The 10051-nt window shown below is 43.6% G+C and overlaps 1 protein-coding gene across 2 annotated transcripts in view; it reads right to left on the reverse strand.

Annotated features, from left to right (window-relative positions):
• LOC126248096 (neurogenic locus protein delta) overlaps positions 1-3919 on the reverse strand; it is a 1462003-nt gene extending 1458084 nt beyond the window's left edge. For both annotated transcript variants that reach the window (XM_049948762.1, XM_049948763.1), the window contains exon 1: positions 3491-3919. The gene's annotated coding sequence lies outside the window, so the exon portion shown is untranslated. The remainder of the gene's footprint in view (positions 1-3490) is intronic.
• Between the last annotated feature and the right edge of the window lie 6132 nt (positions 3920-10051).

A 10051-nucleotide genomic window follows, 5' to 3' on the forward strand; every position in this document is an offset into this window, starting at 1 on the left:
CCTAGAACTTAGAACTAGCTAAACCTAACTAACCTAAGGATATCACACACATCCATGCCCGAGGCAGGATTCGAACCTGCGACCGTAGCGGTCTCGCGGTTCCAGACTGCAGCGCCTAGAACCGCACGGCCACTTCGGCTGGCAGTGGTAGGTATGTGGTAAATTAAGTGTATGCTATTTCTGTGGTATTTTTAAACAGTATCGGTGCATGTAAAATACGTACCTCTGAATGAAGCTGAACTGAAAGATGTGATTTCCACCTGGAAATCTTGAGCACTGATCACTGCGCGACTGTCAGTAAGCTGTTGTTCTATCTCGATGGTCCATTCATATACTTTAACCAGGACGCTTTCGTGCACAGCCTTACATTCCGTTCAGGTAATTTCATTTAAACGTTGGTAAGGAACGTAAGAAATTCACCTTTATGCTGGATCGGAGGGTTCTAAGTATGACGCCACGCCAATCCATTCCATATATGATATTCCATCTTAGCTCTACTGCATGGGTTCGTAGAACTGCCATCATCCCTGTTCTGGAGAAGTGGGTTCAAATGTCTACACTGTTATCTGGTTTTGGACTTTTGGTGGTTTCCTAAATCATTTCAGGAGAATAATGGAATGGTTCCTTCAAAGCTACCACAGATTATTTCCTAAAACATCGTTGTTCAGTTGCGTATTTCATGATCCCTACTTCGAAGAGACGTTCAAGAGGTCTACTGTGATCAAGTAAGTATTAAGTGGAACTGGCTGGATTCGCAGCTTCTTCCAACATCCACATCCAGAATCTACGGTTACCTCAGCTGTCAGGAAATGTACTGCTTTTGAGGTAACTGATTTTAATAACCATGCAGTGATGAAGGGATTAGTGAAGTGCAGGAAGAAAGTGATGATTCCATAATGAGCCCGAATGGAAAATATAGGAAATGAAGGTGGTTATGTACGTGTTCCTGTTTCAATAACCACAGTATTACCAACAGTACTGAAGCTATTACTGATGACGCGGTATGTCGACTCAGTGTGATTACATTTGTTAATCAGCATGCCTTATATGAGGTGAACTATGTAACCTGAACACCTCGAATAAATAACAAAAGGTTCTAGAAATCGAGACGAAGTATTTAGCCAATGACAGTATGTAAGGGGTAAGTAATCTGTTGTATGGGTAACATTTATATCATATCTACGTATAGAATTACTGAACCAACTGTGTTTTCTTTTAAATTGAGCAATATACTTTTTTTAATGGCATTGTAAATCTGTTGGAAGAGGAGTTCAGCGATATAATGGTCGTCATGGTTTACAGTGAAATGTTCGCAATAACCGCAAGCTAATTCTTTAAATAGAAGTGCCAAAATTTTCGACAAACGCTGTCTCTTCTCCTCTTAAAACACAATCTTTGTGGTACAAGACTAGGTCCGATGCCGAAAACGATGCGTTGTCTCCACCCTTACGACAACGGTGGCTGATTATTAACAAGAATCAGTATGTTTTTTTGTCAGCATATGAATGGTATTGCAAAATACGACATAAAATGTCACTACGTCTACGACTTAGCAAGAATTCTGAAACGAAATACTTGGGCTGTCCATGTTAAGTTGTTCAGCCTCCACACTGAGACTAATAACAATTATTCAGAACAAAGCTTGTCACACTATTATATCTCCTTGCTAGCAAAGGCAGTAACGCAGAAAGTTTTTCCAGATGATTTGAAACGACTGCTAGGATGAATACTAAAAACAAAAAGTCAGCAAAAATTGTCTCATTCCATGTCATTGTTAGTAATTTGAAATTAACTTCTTACACAAAAAATTTGGTTATTTGCTGTTATCCACTCAGTGTAATTAATTATTACCCATTTAATTTAGTGCGATTTCCATGAACACTTGATGGTATTCGTTCTTGGGGCAAAAATTAGTAATAAACTTTAACTGGGTAAGACTTACGCTACTCTTCCTGGAATACAGATGCTTATATTTTGTTACCACTAATTACTATGTCTAGGATAGTGCATACAGCGCCGAAAATATCGTCGAAATTCTAGCGTCTTTCGAGACAACACAGATATTTTAGAGCTAATTTCAACGACGGACGCCCAAAAACCTAGAATTTAATGTTAGTGAGGGCTTCATAAAACCTAAAATAATTTATTTTAGATTTGTGTGAGGTTCAGACGGAACGAATAACGTAACGCCTGAATAACGCGACGCCAATCAATGAAACATGATCTTACTGTATTTAAAATTGCATTTTTACCAATGGTCTACCTAATTTACATCAAAGGGTGGAGGTTCATCACCTTAGAAAAGAAGAATTTTGTGAGGAAAAAAATCGATTACAGGCTATTAATGAAATATTCATTCTAGAACTCACAGGTATAACGACGTATATTATAAAATGGAGTGTAGCAAAATATAATGGATCAACAGATGGAGTCTATTTCTGTCTAATGCAGAATGATGACGTTTGTTCTTTCGTCTCATGTCTCATTATTCTGCGTGTGGATCGGGACAGTTTACTAGGAAATCATTCATTATATGCCCAGAAAACGGAAGAAAATCCCCTTCTGAAACAACACATTTCATTTCTCTGTATTTCATTCCATTCGCCATACTCGATTTCCAGCGCAACATATTTTGTATACATACAGCTATTATTTCGTTGTAACATACGTATATGACAATCAGCCAACAGCTACTACTATGTCTCAACGAGCAGAGGGCGTGACAGCCGCTTGCGCAACCGAACGGCGTCGTGGCCACACCCCCTTCCCCATGGATGACGCCATTCTGCGAAGATTACTCGCAGCGACCGTAGGAAGGCCGCCAGCAAGAATTATACCAGCTGGCTGCGGCACACGCGGCTTCCATTTTCTAGAAAAACGTGTTCCGCGTAAATTATAGCTGCGCTACTAAGCTTCGTAGGTTGTTGAACGAGGAAGTTGGTCTTCTGTCAACACAATCGCTGCCTTATTTTCGTCCACACGCACTTTTAAAAGCGATGACGTGGCTTTCGAACGTCCTTCACTGCAACTGCATTCGTACCGATCACGAAATGTGTTGAGAAATATAGTAGGGCCTACGCGTTATTAGGGTGTTACAACGGTAGTATTTCTGGTTCAATTTCCTACTCTACTTCAGTGTATGAGCTACTCCAATATATTAACATGGACTGTACGTAAGCTCACCAAGCGCCCTGCATACATCGTGGAGACTTAGAATTATGTGCGCTGATCATTACACGAACAAGAAAGTGTGTAGCTACTACAATACATCGTTTGTTTTAAAGATTAAATGACACTTTATTTGTGAAGACGTTGAAACAGTCGGACACACTTAATGTATTAACAGTAATTGCTTGTATGCCTTTGCAATGTATGAAAAATTAAGTAGTTAACTTGAAGTCTCTGCGTTTAGATTCGTAGAAAAAGATAATCTGTTTCAAGGGGCTAGTTCAGGCTCAATGATTCAATAAATTTGTAAATACGTACTTACCGAGGGCGTATATTTCCTTAATGGGATCTCGCGTGTTTGCTTGTTGTCTGAGGAAGAAACTGCTCATCCAGACAGATTAACAAACCTGCGGTAGAAAGTTATTTTTCTGAAAGAAGCTGTATAACACTGATCTTCCTACGAGCGTAATCTGATGATGGAACAAGCTGTCAGACACCTCTGATGAGGAATAAATAAAATGCCAGTTTACAATCTCCCTCGCTGTGCGAAAGTTAAGCGTTGTGCATATAAACACGAGCACAGTCCACCACACACACGTTTAATAACTTGCTTTTTCTGCCAGACGAAGAACTGTGCCGTTCGTGTGACAGTTTCGCAAGGAAAGGCACAGTGTCACATGTCTCAAATTCCTCAGCGTCCAGCGAAGCGCGTCCCTTCGGCAGTGTGACCTAAGAAAGCGTGCCTAGACAATGGAATCGCCGGTGTCAAACGGTAGACGCGCGGCGCGGGGGCGACGGCGGGGGCGGAGAGTCGCGAGTTGGCCGTGTGCTACGGACGCGCATGGTCGCCTCGCGTGCGTCAAGGCCGGCGCTGCTAGCGCGCCACTACCTTCGCTGCGACTGGGATTTCGGCAGAGGCGGCGGCCGGACCACCGCACGCCAGGACAGAATTAGAACGCTTCTCCTGCGACGAGGGCCAGGGAGGGCGCTCTTACCTTCCAGACACAAAACTTTCCCGCCGCCGCAGCACGTGCTTCTGCCGACTGTTGCTTCGACGCGCTCACAACCTTTTACAACTCGCGGCAATAACACTCCTAACGAAAGCGAAAAGGGCCAGTTTACCTGCGCATTTGTCCCTTATTTTATGGACAGTGCTTGTGGTGGTCTTGCTAAAGACGGATATCGACTGGAAGGAAACAACATCATTAAGCTCGTTATATGTAACAAGACTTCGTAAAGTAAGAATCGGAGAAGAATTATCAGGCAATAAAAGTCCGCACTTATTTTAGAAGCTAGATTAAGAAAAGACAAACCTACGTTTCTAGCATTTGTAGACTTAGAGAAAGCTTTTGACGACGTTGACTGGAATACTCTCTTTCAAATTTTGAAGGTGGCAGGGGTAAAATACAGCGAGCGAAAGGCTATTTACAATTTGTATAGTAACCAGATGGCAGTTATAAGAGTCGGGGGACCTGAAAGGAAAGCAGTGGTTGGGAAGTGAGTGAGACAGGGTTGTAGCCTCTCCCCGATGTTGTTCAATCTGTATATTGAGCAAGGAGTAAAGGAAACAAAAGAAAAATTCGGAGTAGGTATTAAAATCCATGGAGAAGAAATAAAAACTTTAAGGTACGCCGATGACATTGTAATTCTGTCAGAGACAGCAAAGGACTTGGAAGAGCAGTTGAACGGAATGGACAGTGTCTTGAAAGGAGGATATAAGATGAACATCAACAAAAGCAAAACGAGGATAATGGAATGTAGTCGAATTAAGTCGGGTGATGCTGAGGGAATTAGATTAGGAAATGAGACGCTTAAAGTAGAAAAGGAGTTTTGCTATTTGCGGAGCAAAATAACTGATGATGGTCGAAGTAGAGAGGATATAAAATGTATACTGGCAATGGCAAGGAGAGAAATTTGTTAACATCGAGTATAGATTTAAGTGTCAGGAAGTCGTTTCTGAAAGTATTCGTATTGAGTGTAGCCATGTATGGAAGTGAAACATGGGCGATAAACAGTTTGGACAAGAAGAGAATAGAAGCTTTCGAAATGTGGTGCTACAGAAGAATGCTGAAGATTAGATTGATCACATAACTAATGAGGAGGTACTGAATAGGATTGGGGAAAAGAGGAGTTTGTGGCACAACTTGATTAGAAGGGATCGGTTGGTAGGACATGTTCTGAGGTATCAACGGATCACCAATTTAGTATTGAAGGGCAACGTAGAGGGTAAAAATCGTAGAGGGAGACCAAGAGATGAATACACTAAGCAGATTCAGAAGGATGTAGGCTGCAATACGTACTGGGAGATGAAGAAGCTTGCACAGGATAGAGTAGTATGGAGAGCTGCATCAAACCAGTCTCAGTACTGAAGACCACAACAACAACAACAACAACAAAAACTGACGGGATGTTGTCTATCATCTACATCTACATCCATACTCCGCAAGCCACCTGACGGTGTGTGACAGAGGGTACCTTGAGTACCTCTATCGGTTCTCCCATCTATTCCAGTCTCGTATTGTTCGTGGAGTGAAGGATCATCGGTATGCCTCTGTGTGGGCTCTAATCTCTCTGATTTTATCCTCATGGTCTCTTCGTGAGATATACGTAGGAGGGAGCAATATACTGCTTGACTCCTCGGTGAAGGTATGTTCTCTAAACTTCAACAAAAGCCCGTACCGAGCTACTGAGCGTCTCTCCTACAGAGTCTTCCACTGGAGTTTATCTATCATCTCCGTAACGCTTTCGCGGTTACTAAATGATCCTGTAACGAAGCGCGCTGCTCTCCGTTGGATCTTCTCTATCTCTTCTATAAACCCTATCTGGTATGGATCCCACACTGGTGAGCAATATTCAAACAGTGGGCGAACAAGTGTACTGTAACCTACTTCCTTTGTTTTCGGATTGCATTTCCTTAGGATTCTTCCACTGAATCTCAGTCTGTAATCTGCTTTACCGACGATCAACTTTATATGATAATTCCATTTTAAATCACTCCTAATGCCTACTCCCAGATAATTTATGGAATTAGCTACTTCCAGTTGCTGACCTGCTATATTGTAGCTAAATGGTAAGGGCTTTTCCGGAAGAATTAGAAAAGAAATGCGTTCACCAAAAGGGAGTAGGAAAAATAAATGGAACAAAAATCAAATACATGCGACTTGATAATGTTGAGATTTTATTAACTGAAGGCGAGACAACGATCAGTAGCAGTTTCTTGAAATTGAAGAACAGCTGTGATCAACATGATATATAGATAAATGTGAAAAAGACGTAGGAAATGTTGTAAAATAGAGAAATCTGCTGTGTAAAAGGAGTAGAAACATTTGATGTGAAATAGATGACAAAACAAGAACAGAAATGACAAGGGACAGCTTTATACAGTTTCTAAACTTATCGTGTTTTATAATTCCTTCAAACGCTTAAATTTTAATACTGTGTCGTAAAATACCTGCAGCGGAAATTCAGCCAAAGTGATGAACATGTGTAAGAAATTTTTTCCTTCGTTTTCAGAAGCTATGAAATTGTTGATTCAATACAAACTTGGCAGTATTTATGTTGGAGATGATCCACAAGAAAGTTATTCTGAATCTGTAATCACAGCTGGAAAATTGAAAACTGCACAGTATCGCATTGGACGATTGGCGAATGAAGTTTTAATAAATAGCTGATACCTAGCATGTATCAGAAGACAGAACGTGATGCATGTTACATGCAGATATACTTTGAATTAGCTTAGTGTTGTATGGGAGAATGACTGCAAAACACAGAGGAATAAACGTATTTTCAAGAAGTTCTTTAAAAATGCAGTTTATACTGCACGGTGGTTAGTAGTCTCGAATGAGACGTAGGCTCAGAATCTCAAGTCAGAAGCGAACAAGTTATCAATGAAATGGACGGAAACAGGTGGCCCTACGTAAAAATCGGACAAGTGCGGTTAGCATTCGCGGTCTGAGAGTTATGTACAAACTTAATTATGTATATAGATAATAATAATAGTAATAATAATAATTTCGTGTGGCTTAATGGCCTGATGTAAGTCTTTCTACTGGCCACCACTTGAGCAACGTGAGTGTCCCTAACCTAGCTCAGTTATTCAAATGGGGAAGTACAGCGTTGAATCCGAACCACGTGTTGTTTCTGGCAACTCGTCACATCATTGAGAGACGAGGATAGGTTAAAACGAAGACTGACAGATCCGTGGTCCGACCGATATTCGATCTCTCGTCCTCTCGGTTTCCAGACATGTGATTTTTCGCTAGACAACCGGGCTCAACATGTACATAAAAGATCCATCTATAGCTTTTCATGAATGAGTTTCCGAGTATAAAAATATGTGACATTTATATCGCATTGAATTAGGAGCTCAAATTTTTCGCATTGCAGACCTTAATATGTGACATAATTTCAATTGATACCTCTACCGTTCCTGAGAAAAAGAGTACTAACGGCCGGACAGACAGGCTGACAACAAATCGATTCTATAAAGGTTCCGTTTATACCGACTGAGGTATGAAACCCCACAAAGAAACAGCTGACTTAGCTAGTGGAGGGGCTATGACCAGCATTTCATAGGATGTACTGTGTATTCTTCTTATTGAAAGTCTCGTAAAGTGCAAAAAGAATAAATGGCGAACACTACACAAGTCTTCTGAACTGAAAGGGAAAGAAAATTGACGAGTAGAGGTCGGGATTGTAAAAGAACAAATATCTTCATTCAGGGTAATGCACCTGCCCGGGATAGTGTTTGGTAACAGAAAAATTGGATAATTTGAAGCACGAATTGAAACATTCATCCTAATCACCAGATTTGTGAGTCACTGACTTCAAACTGTTCCATCATCAGTTCGTAACTAAAAAAAAAAAAAAAAATATTAAGTCCAATGAAAAGGTTATGTCGCTTTTGATGATGATGATGATGATCAACGTCATCATCCCCCGGGGGCAAACAGAGGTCGAGTCCGACAAAACATGATGGACATTGAAGTCTCCTAGTAGGATAAATGGCCAGGGGAGTTGCTCCATAAGATCTGTGAGAGTCTCAGAGTCTACTGCATTTTGCGGATGTAGATATAGGGAGCAAACAGTGATCCTCCGGCATACATGAATTTCAAAGGCAAATGCTTGCAGTGCAGTAGCCAGGGGGAAAGCAGAAGATTGGTGTGCGTTATTGACAAACATAGCGACCCCTCCTTTGGCTCTTTACCGTATCAGGTCATTCTTGCTATAGTGCATATAGCCTGATAGTACGGGAGTAACAGGCGCTTTAAAATGCGTTTTCTGCAAACACAAGCATAGGGGGCGGCTCTATGCTAGGGTTTTCAGTTTCTCCACATGTGTCCTCAACCCATTAATACACTCCTGGAAATGGAAAAAAGAACACATTGACACCGGTGTGTCAGACCCACCATACTTGCTCCGGACACTGCGAGAGGGCTGTACAAGCAATGATCACACGCACGGCACAGCGGACACACCAGGAACCGCGGTGTTGGCCGTCGAATGGCGCTAGCTGCGCAGCATTTGTTCACCGCCGCCGTCAGTGTCAGCCAGTTTGCCGTGGCATACGGAGCTCCATCGCAGTCTTTAACACTGGTAGCATGCCGCGACAGCGTGGACGTGAACCGTATGTGCAGTTGACGGACTTTGAGCGAGGGCGTATAGTGGGCATGCGGGAGGCCGGGTGGACGTACCGCCGAATTGCTCAACACGTGGGGCGTGAGGTCTCCACAGTACATCGATGTTGTCGCCAGTGGTCGGCGGAAGGTGCACGTGCCCGTCGACCTGGGACCGGACCGCAGCGACGCACGGATGCACGCCAAGACCGTAGGATCCTACGCAGTGCCGTAGGGGACCGCACCGCCACTTCCCAGCAAATTAGGGACACTGTTGCTCCTGGGGTATCGGCGAGGACCATTCGCAACCGTCTCCATGAAGCTGGGCTACGGTCCCGCACACCGTTAGGCCGTCTTCCGCTCACGCCACAACATCGTGCAGCCCGCCTCCAGTGGTGTCGCGACAGGCGTGAATGGAGGGACGAATGGAGACGTGTCGTCTTCAGCGATGAGAGTCGCTTCTGCCTTGGTGCCAATGATGGTCGTATGCGTGTTTGGCGCCGTGCAGGTGAGCGCCACAATCAGGACTGCATACGACCGAGGCACACAGGGCCAACACCCGGCATCATGGTGTGGGGAGCGATCTCCTACACTGGCCGTACACCACTGGTGATCGTCGAGGGGACACTGAATAGTGCACTGTACATCCAAACCGTCATCGAACCCATCGTTCTACCATTCCTAGACCGGCAAGGGAACTTGCTGTTCCAACAGGACAATGCACGTCCGCATGTATCCCGTGCCACCCAACGTTCTCTAGAAGGTGTAAGTCAACTACCCTGGCCAGCAAGATCTCCGGATCTGTCCCCCATTGAGCATGTTTGGGACTGGATGAAGCGTCGTCTCACGCGGTCTGCACGTCCAGCACGAACGCTGGTCCAACTGAGGCGCCAGGTGGAAATGGCATGGCAAGCCGTTCCACAGGACTACATCCAGCATCTCTACGATCGTCTCCATGGGAGAATAGCAGCCTGCATTGCTGCGAAAGGTGGATATACACTGTACTAGTGCCGACATTGTGCATGCTCTGTTGCCTGTGTCTATGTGCCTGTGGTTTTGTCAGTGTGATCATGTGATGTATCTGACCCCAGGAATGTGTCAATAAAGTTTCCCCTTCCTGGGACAATGAATTCACGGTGTTCTTATTTCAATTTCCAGGAGTGTATTTCACTGTAGGATGGGGGGGGGGGGGGGGGTGATCTGTCACGGGTTAGCACTTACATCCTGACTTTCTGCTATGGAGGTGAGCCCATAGTGGGTGCAGGCTC

Source organism: Schistocerca nitens, chromosome 3 (assembly GCF_023898315.1).
Source record: "Schistocerca nitens isolate TAMUIC-IGC-003100 chromosome 3, iqSchNite1.1, whole genome shotgun sequence".
Classification (NCBI taxonomy): Eukaryota; Metazoa; Arthropoda; class Insecta; order Orthoptera; family Acrididae; genus Schistocerca; species Schistocerca nitens.